Here is an 18646-nt window from a genome sequence, read left to right on the forward strand (position 1 = left end):
AGTATCAAAGGCCCCTAGCGGAGGGACAGGTGAGGTCGTATCAACGGGTAAGTACGGCACCATACACTATGCTGAAACCATTTCACCACAGGCTGTAGAATCTACTCAGAATGATATTATTAAACTTAATCCCGTTAGGATAATAGCAGTGCCAAATGGGAAAACGGACACTACAGGAGTCACTCCTGTCAGAAACATTGCCATGCACTGCCCGTTTACCCGAATGGAATTAAGAGCAATAGTGTCTGAATTCCCTGATCCTAGGAAAGATCTAGTTGCTAGCCAGAAATACATCAGAGACCTAGGGAACACTGTAGAGCCCAATAACAAAGACTGGCAGATATTGCTGAGGGCATGTTTACCCTCCAATGTCGACCCAGAAAGGTTCTTAGCTGACTGTAAATTAGATGGAGAGGTACCCCTTACGGATGTGTACAACTCAGACAATGTAAAGAGGATAAATTTACAGTTGAAGGAGTATTTTCCAGCTGTAGTCAAATGGAATAGAATTTTCTCCATTAAACAAAAAGAGACAGAAACAGCTGCTGATTATTTTCATCGGGCACTACTAGAAATGGCAAAATACACAGGCATAGAAGACATTAAGACCAATGCAAATCATAGAGAAGTAGCAGTGTCTGTGTTAATGGATGGTTTAAAAGAGGTATTGAAAGCAAGAGTACAGACCACGCAACCATGTTGGCGAGGTCTGTCGGTGGCTACTTTGAGAGAGGCTGCTATTGATCACGATCGAAATATCACCAGACACAGGGAGTCACAAGGTGATAAGTTAATGGCCGTAAGTATACAGGCTTTGACCACAAGGCAACCTTCGTATAAACCTCCGACCCCTGTGGGTGAGTCAAATGTGGTAACTTGTTATTTTTGTCATAGACAGGGACACATGGCACGAGACTGTAGAGCGAAAAATTCACAAAAATCATACCAACCCCCTAGACAACGACATGACACACGAAATTGGGATCAGGGTCCGCAGAGACGGAGTTATGAGCCACATACAGGGGAAACAAAAAGATATCCCCCAAAAGGAGACTGGCAAGCTTCTGGCAGTTCCCATTTAACCCCTTTCTTAAGTAGTTGCTGCCAGCGGGATTCAGGGAGGTCACCATACCCAATAGGGGTGTGGCCACACCTGTAATCTGCAGCCAGTAAAATTGATTGCAAGTCTTGGAAGTGAACCCGAAATTGCAATTAATGTAGCTGGTAAATCATTAAACTTTCTTGTAGATACGGGGGCGGCCAAATCAGTGATAAATTCGACAGTGGGCATGAGAACCACTGGTAAGACAATTCCAGCCATGGGAGTAACGGGAGTAGTCCAGCACTACCCTGTTAGCAAATCAGCCGAGATTACAATAGGGCCTTTACATACCAAGCATTCCTTTTTGCTGGCTGCATCGGCACCGACTAATCTCCTGGGAAGAGATTTATTGTGTAAAATGGGGTGCGTCATTTATTGTACTCCTGAAGGTGTATTCTTAGACATACCTGAGAATAACGCTCAGGAAGTACGAGACATGTTAGACTCCCCATCAAAATTAATGACACATACCGTTATGACAAATAGGACTCCATCCCAAGTAGAAGAAATAACATCCCAGATACCAGAGTCACTTTGGACTAAAGATGGACAAGACACTGGATTAATGGCAAACGTAGCTCCGGTAGTTGTACAAGTAAAAGATGGTAGGATAGCTCCTGAAATCCCACAATACCCTCTGAAGCCAGAGGTGGAGTTAGGAGTATATCCCGTAATAGAGCGCTTGCTACAACAGGGCATTCTGGTAAGAACATCCAGCACTGCCAATAGTCCCATCTTCCCTGTGAAAAAGACTGGGGGGAGGGGTTACAGGCTAGTGCAGGATCTAAGGGGGATTAACAAAATAGTTGAGAGTCAGTTCCCCGTAGTGCCAAATCCAGCTGTCATCCTTATGCAGATCCCTCCCACTGCGAAATTTTTCACTGTTATTGACCTCTGCTCCGCTTTCTTCTCGGTACCTCTGCACCCTGACAGCCAATATTTGTTTGCATTTACATACAGAGGAGTCCAATACACATGGACTCGATTACCACAAGGTTTCATAGACAGTCCAAGTATATTTTCCCAGGCTTTGCATGATTGTTTACAGTCTTTCCAACCAGAGAGTGGATCAGTATTGATACAGTATGTGGATGATTTACTACTGTGTTCAGATTCATTGGAAGCGTCCCTGAAGGATACGAAACAGCTCCTGTTTCATCTTTCAGACACAGGACACAAGGTTTCCAAAGACAAGTTGCAATTATGCCAAACTAAAGTAAAATATTTAGGACACTGTCTAACACAAGGACTGAGACACCTGACCGCTGATAGAATTCAAGCAATTAGAGACATGACTCTGCCACAAACCCAGCAACAAATCAGAACGTTTTTAGGAATGTGTGGGTATTGCCGTAACTGGATCCCAGGATTTTCCATTCTAGCATTACCTTTGCAGGAGATGGTCTCATCAAACAAACCTGATCGGATTTCGCATACAGACGAATCCGAGATGGCATTTGAGAAACTCAAACAACGCAGGCACCAGCATTAGGTATGCCAGACTATGGGAAACCCTTTGAGCTGTACGGAACAGAAAGTGCTGGTTGCGCGGCAGGCGTCCTAACCCAAAAGCACGGTGATGCCAGCAGGCCGGTAGCATACTACAGCGCTCAGCTAGATACGGTAGCGCGATCCCTCCCCACATGCTTGCGAAGCGTTGCTGCGATAGCATTGCTAGTAACGAAAAGCGAAGATGTAGTGCTAGGACACAACCTCACAATCCATACACCACATGCAGTGTCAGCCTTGCTAAATTCTGCCCAAACCAGGCACGTCTCATCAGCGCGGTTTACAAGATGGGAATTGGCACTAATGGCCCCCGTAAACATCACCATAAGGAGATGCAGTGCATTAAATCCTGCAACATATCTCCCAGGTGTGCCTGGACAGGCACAAAGGGTGGAGGACGAGAGTGATGGGGAAGGAGGATTTAATACAAGGGATGGCACACATGATTGTATGGAATATTTGACCCAAAATTTCACGGCAAGGCCTGACATCAGTGACAACCCACTGGAAGATGTAGATCTTACTTTCTACACTGACGGTAGTTGTCACAGACAGTCGGACTCGGGAGACTTGTGTACTGGATACGCAGTCGTAGATGACCAAGGCACCATAGAAGCAGAACCGCTAGGCCCACCTCACTCAGCCCAGGTTGCTGAACTGGTTGTCCTAACCAGAGCATGTGAATTGGCTAAGGGCAAGTCAGCCAATATCTACACCGATTCTAGATACGCCTTCGGGGTAGTCCATGATTTCGGAGCCCTATGGCGCCTCAGAAATTTCATGACGGCAGCTGGTACACCGGTAGCGCATGCAGCTCACATCAAAAGGCTTCTAACAGCGATACAGGAACCCGACAGAGTGGCTGTTATCAAGTGTAAAGCACACACATATAGCCAGGACCCAGTATCACTTGGTAACAGCCGAGCAGACGAAGCTGCTAAGTTAGCAGCCGGTACCCCCAGACAGACAGACACCACACAACTGATGGTATTTAATACCATCAACACACAGAAGTTGTGTGAAATGCAAAATTTGTGTTCCACACAGGAAAAGGCAGTCTGGAAGGCAAAAGGATATGGCCAGGAGTCCTCAGGACTCTGGACGGATGGACAAGGTAAACCAGTGGCCCCCAGAGCATATCTTCCATGCTTAGCTGAGGCAGCACACGGGCTGACTCATCTGGGCAAGGAAGGAATGTGTAAGTTGGTAAGAGCATATTGGTGCGCCCCAGGATTTTCATCTCATGCAGGTAAGAGAGCAATGTCATGCCTTACCTGTTTGAGGAAGAACATCGGAAAGGCAATACCAACAGAACCATCCCATATCCCACCTACAGGCGGCCCTTTTCAGGTAATACAGATTGATTTTATACAATTACCCCCTTGTCGAAATTTGAAATATGTACTTGTTTGTATAGATGTGTTTTCAAATTGGGTCGAAGCATTTCCGGCGGCCACAAATACCGCTATGTTTACTGCTAAGAAAATTGTGCAGGAATTTGTGTGTAGATACGGTATCCCTAGAATAATTGAAAGTGATAGGGGTACCCATTTTACAGGTGATGTCTTTCAAGGAATGTGTAAGTTGATGGGAATTGATAGTAAGCTGCACACTCCATACCGCCCCCAGGCGAGTGCGAAGGTGGAAAGAGTGAACAGCACTATTAAAAATAAACTGAGTAAAGTTATGGCAGAAACAGGATTGACATGGCCAGAAGCTTTACCCATTGTACTATACAGCATCAGAACCACTCCCAGGTCCCCTCTTAATCTGTCCCCCTTTGAAATCTTGTTTGGTCGACAACCGCATGTTATGATTAACCCTCAGGATGATTTGAAGTGTAACAATGAAGTGACTGTAAAATACCTGGTTAACATGAGTAAACAGCTAAGGAATCAAAATGATAATTTGAAATTAGTGATTCCTGATTTACCAGATAGTAATTGTCATGACATTGAACCTGGGGATTATGTAATGATACAGAATTTTCTACGCTCAGGTTGCCTTATTGACAGATGGGAAGGACCATACCAAGTCTTATTGACTAGCACTACAGCATTGAAGGTTGCCGAGAGAGAGACTTGGGTTCATTCGTCCCATTGTAAGAAGGTTGCTGATCCAGAGAGGTCCCGTGATAAAGAACAGACGGTAGAGGAAGTTGTATCACTGGAGTGTCTGTTTCAGGAGGACTGAGGCGGCACCTGAGCTTTGAAAATCATAAGATCGGAAGCAGTTGTCGATCCCCTGTTCCCTTTTATTGTTTTCTCCACTTCCCATCCCATCTCCCTCAATTATTTTTTCCCCCTTCTTACTCTTCTCCGTTTCCTCCTATAAGATGGACTTGCCCCAAGAGACTGTGATCCGGATTTTCCTGTTGACCATGATGTTGACCAGAGCAGTCTGTTCCGGCGAGAGTACCATGGAGGTCGAGAGAGGTTCTGGAATGGGTTCTGATGACAAAGATGGAGGCGTAGTTTTCCAAGAGCAACTTAACCAACAAGTAAAGGCGAGTATCAGAAAACGATCCGATAGCATTGATAATAGAAGGAATTGTGAAGGATTGTTAGCTGAAGAAAACTGTATCTGTAGGCTCTGTGACAATGTAGTTGAGGATGGGTGCATCAAGAAATGTCAGTCCAGTTTTAATATCCACATGGACCGGCATCCATTGAGTGACTATCACTCCTTAGTGGGTAATGTGTTAAATCAGACAGATTGTTGGGTATGCTCTCAAGTACCTCAAGGCCATAGCAAATCAGGGCTAGTACCATTTCCTTTAACGATAGGGGAGGTACTTGAGCTAAAGGGTGGGAGACCGGTGGACAGGAGGTTTAATATCTCCAGCCCTCCGAGTTTGAAGCTCCACCAATATCATGTGGATAGGTCCCTAATATGTTTCAACATTTCCAATCCCCGAAAGCCGGGAAATTGGGAAGTGTCATGGAGTAACCAAACCATGACCTTTTCATATAGAGCAGATAGAATGCCTACAGATACAGAGCTTATACGCCACATAGCCGGTAGGGAAAAATCTTTCCGATATAGGTATACCCTAGGAAATAGGATCATGAGAGTTGGAGAGGTATCACCAGGATACTGTGCACATATCATACAAACAGATACGTGTACTAGACAGATGGGAGAATTAGGGTTAGGAGAATTCACATGGAAGATGTGTAATATGGTTATGTCCTACTCCGTCCCATATGTTCTCCCTGATGATGCATATTTCATATGCGGGAGGAAGGCGTATAAGTGGCTTGCCCCAAACTCTGAAGGATTGTGTTATATTGGAAAAGTACTGCCTGAGGTAATGACTGTATCACATACCAAAATGAAAGATATACACCGTGGTGCCCAAGCTCCTTATACTCACACTTATTACGAGCACGTCGTTAAAAGGCAACTGACAGAAAGGACAGAGCACCCGGCCTCTGATCTGATCCATGAATCCACCGGGATTCAGGTTCTACTTGCGTTAGATTTCACTCGCACCGCTAGAGGAGTGCTGAACTATAGATATATATCTGCGCTTGCAAATTTATTAGACAATATCACAGAAATGTATGACGACACTTTTAGATATACCGGAAGAGAGCTCCAAGCTTATAAAACAGAACTGGTTCAGCATAGGATGGTTCTTAATTATCTCACGGCAGTGACAGGTGGATATTGTGTCACACTGGCAACGCAGTACGGCGTGAAATGCTGCACTTATATTACGAATAGCACCGAGGACCCGGTCGAGGTCATAGACCAAAAGATGGACGATATTCTCCAATTAAAGTGGGAATTTCGCAGGAGACACAATCTCACCCTTGCTGCTGTGGGTAATGAGCTGACTGGTTGGGTGTCATGGTTGAACCCGCGAAATTGGTTCTCTGGTTTAGGAGAATGGGCTCAAGGAGTCATAATGGATGTAGGGAAATTTCTTCTATGTATCTTAGGTGTTGTCATATCGATTGGCTTGATATTTAGATGCGGTCAGGCTTTAACGAAGTGCAAACGGAGTACCAGGGTAATGAGTCTAAGGAGTGAGGAAATTGTAATTCCAATGGATTTGATTTATGACCCAACGATAGAGACAATGATGTGATGAAAATGTGATTCTACGGTCCGTTTCTTTCACCTGTTTCTCCTTTTCTCCAAGATAAAAAGACCCGCTTGGAAGAGGAATTTGATGACCTTATATACAGACAACAGATGGATTAAAGAAGAAGTTTGACAACCTTGTACACAAACAACAGATGGACTATGCCATAGACCCCCAGTTTCCCTAGAAATTTTAAATTTACGCTAGCCCAACTTTTTTTGTAAGTCTATGGACATTGACAAGGCTTTTTGCATACCGTTAATAGCAAAAGCCCAAAGGAGACTTCAGACAAGACTTCAGACAAGACTTAAACCAACAAATGCATATTAACCTCACATAGAATACCACTGCATTTACCATAATTGTTTCTTATCTTCATCTCTACAACCTTCAGGTAATGACACACATAGTCGATAGGGAATACAGGCACAGATATCAGCAATCACATATCCCCCCCATTCATGTATCATCAACTAAAAGGTGCTCCCCCATTTTGTTACAACTAAAAGCCGAAAAGAGCTCGGTAAAGTTTGACAGCCCATCCACAGACCCGTACCACGGGATAAGAAGGAATTCAAATGTATACTTCGCAATACCTCGAAGCTTGATTTAAAACACGTACGGCACGATGATACATGACCCCCCAAACATGGATTCATACACACATACTTCTGCTATCTCACTAGGTCATACCCTTCTCACACCTTCTTCTCTCCTCCCCTACCCAACCATGGAAATGTATTTACACATGACATATATTTTTCTCTTTTTGAAATGTTTTAGGAAGTGGCAGTTATTGGTGACTACCAAAGGGTGGACTGTCAAAGTCAGAAAAATATCATGATGCACACTACCATATTTGCACCTCATGCGTGTCCCCGCTGCGCGTGCCCACGCTCTCCCGTGCGTACGCATACCCGCTGGTGCGTGCACCCGCAGGCGCACGGTATGCGCATTTATGGTAGAGTTTGTGTGCGTCTAGCGGGCGACTCGATCATTACATATTTTAACCATATAATGTATTTTGTAGATTATGGTCCCTTTGATAGAATCTGAAAGTTTAGTTAATGTAGCATGTTCATGAACAAAGATATCCCTCTTTGTTTGATACGAAGGGTCAGACAAGGGTTATACAGTGGAGTTTAGTATCCATCGGAAGAGTATTTAATTAGCAATATTCCGGTGTTGGTTTGGAGCGGATTAATCGCTCGTGCGAATAGTTATGGACATAAGAAGTTTATGGACATTTGCTATTATTTGCACTTTATTATCCATGCGGCGGGAAACCTAGTTTCCCACCCACCTGAGCAGTTGGAAATAGTCACAGCCCACCTGTATGAATCAACCTATGACCTTTTGTTATAATGCGAAGACGAATTCCTGTGTCCAATGAACAATGAGATTGTAGGGACCATTGTATTGTATTGTGTGTGGTGTATATATAGACGAGCCGATCTGATTCAGCTCCACTCTACTCTCTTCAACGGTTCTCATCACTGATAATCGGGAGCTGGATATTCAGAAAGGCGCATGCGATTGTTCCCCTTGTGCGTAAGTTTCTCCGCAATCATATTGTCTTTATTGTTATTGTGAGCCATATTTCTCTCTCTCTCTCTTCTCCCTTTTTCTCTCTCTTTTCCTCTTAAATTGGTATCGTACTGATATTGTATTTCATGTGTAGTTATCTGGTTAGTTAGTCTATGTTATATTGGTAGTGTGTGACTTGTATTGTATTATTCTTTTGCAAATAGAACGTTTATATAAGGTGTTAGAACCTAAGATCGGTATCTGTGTATTTCTTATATTTCTAAGTATTCTCTGAGCGTCGGAGACGCTCGTACAGCTTTAAGTTAATAAGGTTACACTGTGTTACATTTATACCCTATCACTACACCAAGGTTTACTGCATAATACATTGTTTTATGGTATAGTTATAAAGGTTTTATACTGTGAGCGTCAGCGCCGCTTGTGATCTCCTCGTGGTCCCGAGCGTCCGCTACGCTAATAGCGTATCATTACGTTAGTCGGCAGCCAATAGCGTGCCTGCCTGTGATCTCTTGGCCGTGAGCGAACGTGACGCTTGAGCGTCTCGACTACGGCTAAGAGATTGTTACGCAACGTGCGTACCCTTACGGTATACCATACGCCAATAGCGTACTGTGTTCTTTGACCTCTTAAAGGGTTTTAAGTAAGATAAATATTTAGCTTTATCAATAATATATGACGTTTTATTTTAAGGGTGCCCTCACCTTCTGCTCTACACAATATGTGGTAGCAGTCATCCCACAGAGAGGATTATTATCCCGCAGCATTCCATTTATTGTTTGAGTGCATCAATGTTTTTAAACCAAATGTATATATATGTATATATACACAGATATACAATCACAGACGGTGTGGCACTCAGGGTGATGATTAAAGACAAAAAGCCTTGCTGTGGCTGAATTTATCTTATTTTGTGGAGGTACCAGGCCAGAATATATCTTTTATATAGGAGTGCCGGACCATTTGCTCTCTCTCTCTCTCTCTCTCTCTCTCTCTCTCTATGCGCTGAAGTTGTATAATGTGTTGAAGTCCAACCACAACAATTAATTTTCATTTATATACCAAATGCTGGTGTCTTAGGCAGCTTTCCCAAAAAGAAGGCCCTTTGCCAATATGAGCCTGCAGAGTTAATATAGAGGTTGTTTTTTGGGAAATGCTCTCATTTAATAAATGTTTTTATCAGGGATATGAACAGAGGATAGATTATTGTGACCCCATATACAAATACACCCAATGTATAAAAACAATGTTTATTAAAATTAGAATAAAATATTCAAAAATTAATTTGCATTATCTTAATAATTCAAACAGATGTCAACAATTCAAGGGCTTGCAAGCCCTATTTAACTCTCTGTTAGTATATATTATTTCACCCAATGCGTTTCGTCTATGGTGACTTCTTCGGGGGTGTTAATTCTCAGATAATTGAATTTTCATCTTTTGATGATAAGGATAATTTTCTCAGATGAGATTTTTTTTAAATTGCACCACATACAAGGGCAGGCTATTGTGCTGGATATATAGAGATTGTTCTCACGTGAATTCCCAAAAATGAATATGGTCAATATCATAAGAATTTGTATTGAAGTTCTTATTAATTGTCAAATCTTGTATTGACCAGCAGCAATCAATCACCTCTGTGTGGTCTGAAGTCCAAGTGCATTTGCAGCATGCAGAATCAGCGTTCACTGGTGGGTCCCATCTCACAGTCTAGCAGCAGTGGCAGGTACACCGTCGCTTGCTGCAAAGTAGGCTGATTGCTACCAGGTAGAAGCCGTCCTGTCCCCTACTGCAGGTGTTAGCAGGGCTCCTGGGACCGAGCCGATTAACTCTGCAACGGATTCGCCACAGAACTCCATTGGAAGAGCAGCGTTCACATTTGGATTCCACTGTGAACCACACAGGTGCTGCTGTACATACAGGTGCCCCCTATGTAATAAAGTGTGTGGATTTCATTACAATCTAATATCTATTGTGTGCGGAAAGACTTCAAGCCTCCATTCAGTTATATCATGTATGGCAGGACATTTATTCTAGTGGCTAATATATTCTGGTGGCAAGTCCTTGGAGTAGACCTTTATAACAGGTAACATTTCCAAACTATATAATACTATTAATAATTTGTTTTCACACTCGATAATGTAGTAGTTATAAGGCACCAATATCTATGTCACACTGAGTTGGTGTGCAATTTCCCTGTTAAAAGAGCTGTCTACGTAGATATTTGCAGCTCCGTATTCAAGTTGCTGTAGATGTCATTTTTCTGTCCTAGTAGACCCTGAAAGAAAAAATATAATGTAAGACAGTGTTAAATATTTCAAACAAAAATAAAGAAATGTTAGTTTATAATAAGATTAACATTCCATTTTAAACATTTCCAAAAGCAGCAACAATGGAGGCTCAGTTGCAAGTTTCGGGCGCAGTTTCATTCAGGGCCGTCTTTTCGTATGGGCTAAATTGGCACTTGCCCAAGGGCCCCAGAAGTATGTGGACCCTAGGCTGATAGCTGAAGGTCCCCTCTTTCCAGAGGTACCAGATTTTTGAAAATCGGCCCTGGGAAACCGGAGATATCCGACTTCAAAGCAGCGGTTCCATCCGAGCCTGCTAATTGCTCTTCCCAGTCAGATATCTTGGGTTCTGTCTGACATAGAGTTTTTGTGAGGGTATACTCCAAAAGCTGGGACTCTCCCCTTTTGGTGGACACTGGCTGCTTGTCCTTACTCAGCCCAGAACCAGAGGTATCAGCATTCAAGCAGCTGGTCCCTGCTCAAGCTTCACAGGCCTAATATGCAGATTTATATTTTAGTTGGTGGATTGCTCTGGCTTCTGAACTCTGATCCCCAAGTCCCCCAAACCTCCTGAAAGGTGGCACTCTGTAGTTTTTATTTTCTATTCAAAGCTAAGAAATTTATTTCCAGGAACTGAAGATATCTGCAGTCCAGCAAGCTGCCCTCCCATCAGAAAATGATGACTATTAAGCGCACTCCACTATCCACCCCTCCACTATGTATTAAACACCCCCTACCACCCTGGAAGTCCTGTACCGAGGCCTCTTCATTCAGCTTAATGCCCCCTTCTACAGTTTAGTGTTCTCCCACCCGCCTCATCTGTGCAGTAAAGGAGTAATTAGCAGAAATTACTGCTCCAGATCCTACATGCTGAGTGGAAGATAGATCACCCCTTACCGCCCACGGGACATCAAAGCTGCTGCTAATAACACGCCCAACCCCTACTGCTGAAGGATAGGTAGGGGGCCCCAGTGCATTGTTGTGCCCAGGGGCCTACACTGCTGTTAAGACGGCCCTGGTTTCATTCTGCTGATGGTGAGAAAACATATAGAACAAGCTTACTGTAGAATACACAGAATATGGTAACCCGACAGTAACTTAAGTTATATAATTGTAACCCTGTCCCCGATTTATGGTTACTTAAGAATAGGTGGTCTCCTATGAGAATATATTATTAGTTCCTCCACCCAAGCTTTAAATACTTATATGGCTAGCTTGGGAATGCCCTGGTGTACAATTAGTTAAGTATACTGGACCGAAGGTTTCACCCCCCGTTGTCAAACAATGGGGGCTATTCTGTATATGAGATTTACCTTTATGCAAATGACCATATATCTAACGATATAACATTACCTGTTCTGTTTTCTTTTCTAGGTTGAATCACGTCAATGTGTACATATTCCTCCGGTAAGTATTCCGCCATGAATATAATAATGAACTTTATTCAAAGGAAAGTATTTTATTTATATCTACTAAATATGCTAAATATATTAATATATATTTACTGTATACTGACTTTGGGTTACACTGAGCTAAGGCATGCACTTTACAAAAAAATATACCTTGGTACCATGAAAAATTAAGTGAGCGCAGGAATTGTTACCGTAAACACCCGGGTAGTGTATTTACACATAGTTGCATTATATATTTGCAAATATATTGTGGTGTAGTTCAGTGCACTGTCAAAGTCCCCTTGAAGTGAATTCCACAACTACAGTCTATGACAGTATTTATAACTCCCAGCGCCCTTTAGCTTAGGCAGTTGGGTGGTAAGAAGTCCCTTCTCCTGTCCCAACCGTTCTCTGTCTGATAATAAGTCAGAGCGCTGAATTCCGGTACAATGTTACTTTGTTTTCCCAAGGCTATAAGTCTCTGGAACTCATTTTGGAGGTCAGTAGCAAAGAGTCATAGGCAGGGTTGGCCTCTTTTCTGCAGTCATGAAGTCATGAGTCCAAAGAGAGAGTCTCCACTTCCCTTTCCTTTCCCCGCCAACTATTACGTGTATGCGCACCTCTTGATAGCCAGAGTACGGGGGTCATAAAGATTTATAAACAGTTTCTACAGATGTGGTGTATTGTAATTGTATCACTCTCCTGCCCGGTGGCTTTCTTAGCTATGCACCCAAATTTCTTATGCGTTACAGTGGCTTTTGGTGAATCAGCCCTCTCTACTCTGTTGTTGGTGAAGTGCCTTCCAGTGTCCTTTATGTGTACGCTACACTGGACAGCCAAATGGGCGAGTGTTTCTGCCAACCAGAATTCCCTTTTAGTCAATATCTGGAGGCTGACAGTACGGGCTCTATATCTGAAAGATCCACTACAGCTGTCTATATTAGCATAGGGAAATTCCTCTGCTTTCTGGGCTAATGTGAGGGTCTAGATCACTCATGATTTCTGCAGCTCCAAGGGATTAAACTCGGTGTCACTGTTAGGGGGTGGCTCTTTTTGCAAGTTCTCCCCCGGCTGGGCGGCCCCAGTATGTGGTTGCCCCAATCAGGCTATCTCATTTGTGGGGATGGGGCGGCGCTTCACCCCTGGCGCCTCCTTCCTCTGTTACCTCCACTGCTCACTGCTCTTGTCCGCAGCGCTCCCCGACTCTCCGCTTTCCGGTCTACGTCTCACGGTAAGGGGTTTGAGGGGTCCGCACTCCCGCTCTCACGGTCCTTTTTAGCCGCGCCGGATCTCCCTCTCTCACCCGGTCCGCTCCGTCCTTTCTTTAGCTAGGCGTATCTATTCCATCAGTGCTCTATCCTCAGAGCTCTCGTCGGGTAAGTCCGGTGTGTCCGGCTGCTCCTGGAGCTTCTCTCCCTCACGCTCAGCTTCCCCTCTCTCCTCCGGTTCGTCTGTACCTCTCATTCCCCAACGGTAGTTTTTGTCCTCGGGCCACCTCCAGAACTTTCTGTCCCTCACTCTCGTGCCCCCTCTATTAGACAGGCCAGCTTTGCCCACCATTGTGTACAACCATTCAAACATATTTTTAATACATACATTTTTATACAAGTATTTACCATATATATATTTGATATCATTACCTATTATATACTCAGGGCTACATAATATACAGTAAGTCAGTCTCCTGAAAGACAATGCAGCCATGGTAGATATGAAGAATAAGAGTGTATCTTAGCTTAAAATATTTTTAAATGAATTGCCTCTTTAATAGCGAATGCGGCCCTGCAGCTATTATGAATCTCTTATTTACATGTCCATGTTTAATTTTACAATAAACATTAACAGTGCTCTCTAATTCCTTTTACTATAATATTACTAAGTTGTATAACTTATGAAATGGGGTGCGCTCGCCACAGGTTCTATTCCCACTTTAGGAGTGTTGTGAGTGACACTCATGAGTGGGAATAGCCCTGGCGCACTTCTCGGCACTCTAAGCGGTCGGGATCCTGGTGTCGGTAATCTGACTGCCGGGATCATGACCGCCGGGATATTAACTATATCCCCATGAAACACCAATCAAGCATTTTTTAATGTGACTCTTTTGTGAAAACCAGAAAACTGCATCAAAAATTCAGTTTCTGCACAGATTCATTTCATTTGATCAATGATGCTAGTTTTGTCTTTGAATACTGTATGTGTGCCTGATTCAGAGGGGCACGTAATTCGAATGCAATGCCAATGTTTGTGCAGTTGAGTGATTATTTGCAAATACTCGTGCACAAATAGTCTTGATAAACCGCTACGATGCATGCATTACACAGAGGGCCTAATTCAGACCTGATCACTGGGCAGAGATTTTTACACCGCTGCAATCAGATAGTCGCCGCCTACAGGGGGAGTGTATTTTAGCTGTGCAAGTGTGCGATCGCATGTGTAGCAGAGCTGTACAAACAGATCTTGTGCAGTCTCTGCGCAGCCCAGGACTTACTCAGCTGCTGCGATCACATCAGCCTGTCCGGGGCCGGATTTGACGTCAGACACCTGCCCTGTGAACGCTTTGACACACCTGCGTTTTTCCAACCACTCCCTGAAAACAGTCAGTTGCCACCTACAAACGCCCTCTTCCTGTCAGTCTCCTTGCGATTGCCTGTGTGATCACTTTTTTTCGCACCATCCCGTCGAGGGCGCCGATCTCCGTAGCAGCGGACCGACATGTCTGTGCATTGCGGTGCATGCGCAGTTCAGACCTGATCGCAGGCTGTACGAAAACGCAGCCTAACGATCAGGTCTGAAATAGGCCCAGAGTGCAAGCTCAATGATTTTATTGCAATTAGGAGAGACGGTATCAGAAATGGGTCGCCACAGTGTTGGGCGTTCCTAGGTGGTGACTGGGAGCTGGCTGAAAGTGGATTCAAAAATAAAAGAAGCCTGAGAAAGCGGCTGCATTCTCAGACGTACAGCTGCAGCCACTAAGGCCATGCTCAAACAGGTAAACTGCACCTGGGATAGGGCTGGGGCAAGTGCAGGTTGTGTACACGATGGTGCGCTGATGGTGGCTTGTCAATTCAAAGCGCAGTTTCCTGATAATCTGGAAACTGCCCATGTGCAGAACTGGTCTAGCGATTGCATCGAAGGGATATGAACGCTTCTTCCTGATTGACAGGCCAAGGCGTTCAGAGGCAGGGATGGGGGCGGGGACGGCTGGCGTTTGCGGAAACAGGGGCATGTCATCCCATTTTCTGGGAGTGGTAGGCCAAGGACTTTGTCACAAGACACAGATTCCTTGGCCTCGCAAGCCGACCTGCGATGGCAAGCCTGAGTAAGCTAAGGCTTGCTCAGTCTGCCATCGCAAATGAACGTTGCGGTTCATTCCGGATGCGATTGCATTGCTATGGATCCATGCTGAATCAGGCCCAGAGATGCTTATAGTGGGCATTTCAAAGCTTGCACAGTCAGAGGGATGTAGTTATGTGACCGGCGGTCAGGAGACCACTGGTTACAACACCTCCTCCTACATCCCGCCCCCAATGCCGACTAGCAGGAACTATTCCCACTCGTGGGTATCCACAACATCCATAGAGTGGGAATAGAACCTGTGATGACCGCAGGTCGCCACCGAGCCCACAGCGTGGTGAGCCCGCAAGCGGTTTCTTATGCTCCCCCCCCCCCTCCTGCCGGAGGTATGCTGACGTCACGCATGCCCACCCCCAGTCAGATGCAGGCTACTGCTCCAGTGTAGGGCTGATACTAGCATTTGCGTAGTATTACAGTGGCAGCTAAGTTTGTTTTATTGCAGAAAAAATTCATTGAAAGGCAAAAAGAAACATTTGCTAGAAGGATTTATGTGATTGGGCGGACAGAATATGCAGCTTTTGAAAGTAAAAGTTCCAAGTTTTATATAGAGATGAGCGGGTTCGGTTTCTCTGAATCCGAACCCGCCCGAACTTCATGTTTTTTTACACGGGTCCGAGCGACTCGGATCTTCCCGCCTTGCTCGGTTAACCCGAGCGCGCCCGAACGTCATCATCACGCTGTCGGATTCTCGCGAGGCTCGGATTCTATCGCGAGACTCGGATTCTATATAAGGAGCCGCGCGTCGCGGCCATTTTCACACGTGCATTGAGATTGATAGGGAGAGGACGTGGCTGGCGTCCTCTCCGTTTAGAAATTAAAATAGATAGGAGAGTGAGAGTGAGACACTTCATTTACTTACTGGAGCTTAGGAGGAGTTATACTAGTGACTGATGACCAGTGACCTGACCACCAGTGCAGTTTTATAATTTATTATTATTTAATAATCCGTTCTGTTCTTGTTCTCTGCCTGAAAAAAACGATACACAGTGACTCAGTCACACTCACATACCATATCTGTGCTCAGCCCAGTGTGCTGCATCATCTATGTATAATATCTGACTGTGCTCACACAGCTTAATTGTGGGGGAGACTGGGGAGCAGTTATAGGTTATAGCAGGAGCCAGGAGTACATATTAAACAGTGCACACTTTTGCTGCCAGAGTGCCACTGCCAGTGTGACTGACCACTGACCACTGTGACCAGTGACCTGACCACACTGACCACCAGTATAGTATATTGTGATTGAATGTCTGCCTGAAAAAGTACACTCGTCGTGTGACTTGTGTAGTGTTTTTTTATTCTATAAAAATTAAAAAACTCATTCTGCGGACAGACAGTGTCCACTCCAGCAGGTCCGTCATTATATAATATATACCTGTCCGGCTGCAGTAGTGATATATATATATTTTTTATATCATTATTTATCATCCAGTCTACTAGCAGCAGACACAGTACGGTAGTTCACGGCTGTAGCTACCTCTGTGTCGGCACTCGGCAGTCCATCCATAATTGTATGCCACCTACCCGTGGTTTTTTTTTTCTTTCTTCTTTATACATACTACATCTCATTATCATCCAGTCTATATTAGCAGCAGACACAGTACAGTACGGTAGTCCACGGCTGTAGCTACCTCTGTGTCGGCACTCGGCAGTCCATCCATAATTGTATACCACCTACCCGTGTTTTTTTCTTTTCTTTCTTCTTTATACATACTACATCTCATTATCAACCAGTCTATATTAGCAGCAGACACAGTACGGTAGTTCACGGCTGTAGCTACCTCTGTGTCGGCACTCGGCAGTCCATCCATAATTGTATACCACCTACCCGTGGTTTTTTTTTTCTTTCTTCTTTATACATACATACTACATCTCATTATCATCCAGTCTATATTAGCAGCAGACACAGTACAGTACGGTAGTCCACGGCTGTAGCTACCTCTGTGTCGGCACTCGGCAGTCCATCCATAATTGTATACCACCTACCCGTGGTTTTTTTTTTCTTTCTTCTTTATACATACTACATCTCATTATCATCCAGTCTATATTAGCAGCAGACACAGTACAGTACGGTAGTCCACGGCTGTAGCTACCTCTGTGTCGGCACTCGGCACTCGGCAGTCCATCCATAATTGTATACCACCTACCCGTGGTTTTTTTTTCTTTCTTCTTTATACATACTACATCTCATTATCAACCAGTCTATATTAGCAGCAGACACAGTACAGTACGGTAGTCCACGTCTGTAGCTACCTCTGTGTCGGCACTCGGCAGTCCATCCATAATTGTATACCACCTACCCGTGGTTTTTTTTTCTTTCTTCTTTATACATACTACATCTCATTATCATCCAGTCTATATTAGCAGCAGACACAGTACAGTACGGTAGTCCACGGCTGTAGCTACCTCTGTGTCGGCACTCGGCAGTCCATCCATAATTGTATACCACCTACCCGTGGTTTTTTTTTTCTTTCTTCTTTATACATACTACATCTCATTATCATCCAGTCTATATTAGCAGCAGACACAGTACAGTACGGTAGTCCACGGCTGTAGCTACCTCTGTGTCGGCACTCGGCACTCGGCAGTCCATCCATAATTGTATACCACCTACCCGTGGTTTTTTTTTCTTTCTTCTTTATACATACTACATCTCATTATCAACCAGTCTATATTAGCAGCAGACACAGTACAGTACGGTAGTCCACGGCTGTAGCTACCTCTGTGTCGGCACTCGGCAGTCCATCTATAATTGTATACCACCTACCCGTGGTTTTTTTTTTCTTTCTTCTTTATACATACTACATCTCATTATCATCCAGTCTATATTAGCAGCAGACACAGTACAGTACGGTAGTCCATGGCTGTAGCTACCTCTGTGTCGGCACTCGGCAGTCCATCCATAATTGTATACCACCTACCCGTGGTTTTTTTTTTCTTTCTTCTTTATACATACTACATCTCATTATCATCCAGTCTATATTAGCAGCAGACACAGTACAGTACGGTAGTCCACGGCTGTAGCTACCTCTGTGTCGGCACTCGGCAGTCCATCCATAAGTATACTTGTATCCATCCATCTCCATTGTTTACCTGAGGTGCCTTTTAGTTGTGCCTATTAAAATATGGAGAACAAAAATGTTGAGGTTCCAAAATTAGGGAAAGATCAAGATCCACTTCCACCTCGTGCTGAAGCTGCTGCCACTAGTCATGGCCGAGATGATGAAATGCCAGCAACGTCGTCTGCCAAGGCCGATGCCCAATGTCATAGTACAGAGCATGTCAAATCCAAAACACCAAATATCAGTAAAAAAAGGACTCCAAAACCTAAAATAAAATTGTCGGAGGAGAAGCGTAAACTTGC

The 18646-nt window shown here is 44.2% G+C and overlaps 1 protein-coding gene across 1 annotated transcript in view; it reads right to left on the minus strand.

Moving 5' to 3' along the window:
* Positions 1-9485: 9485 nt before the first annotated feature.
* LOC134965921 (B-cell receptor CD22-like) overlaps positions 9486-18646 on the minus strand; it is a 389508-nt gene continuing 380347 nt past the window's right edge. The window contains exon 12 of the mRNA XM_063942320.1: positions 9486-10527. The gene's annotated coding sequence lies outside the window, so the exon portion shown is untranslated. The remainder of the gene's footprint in view (positions 10528-18646) is intronic.

The sequence above is a fragment of the Pseudophryne corroboree genome, chromosome 10 (genome assembly GCF_028390025.1).
Source record: "Pseudophryne corroboree isolate aPseCor3 chromosome 10, aPseCor3.hap2, whole genome shotgun sequence".
Taxonomy (NCBI): domain Eukaryota; kingdom Metazoa; phylum Chordata; class Amphibia; order Anura; family Myobatrachidae; genus Pseudophryne; species Pseudophryne corroboree.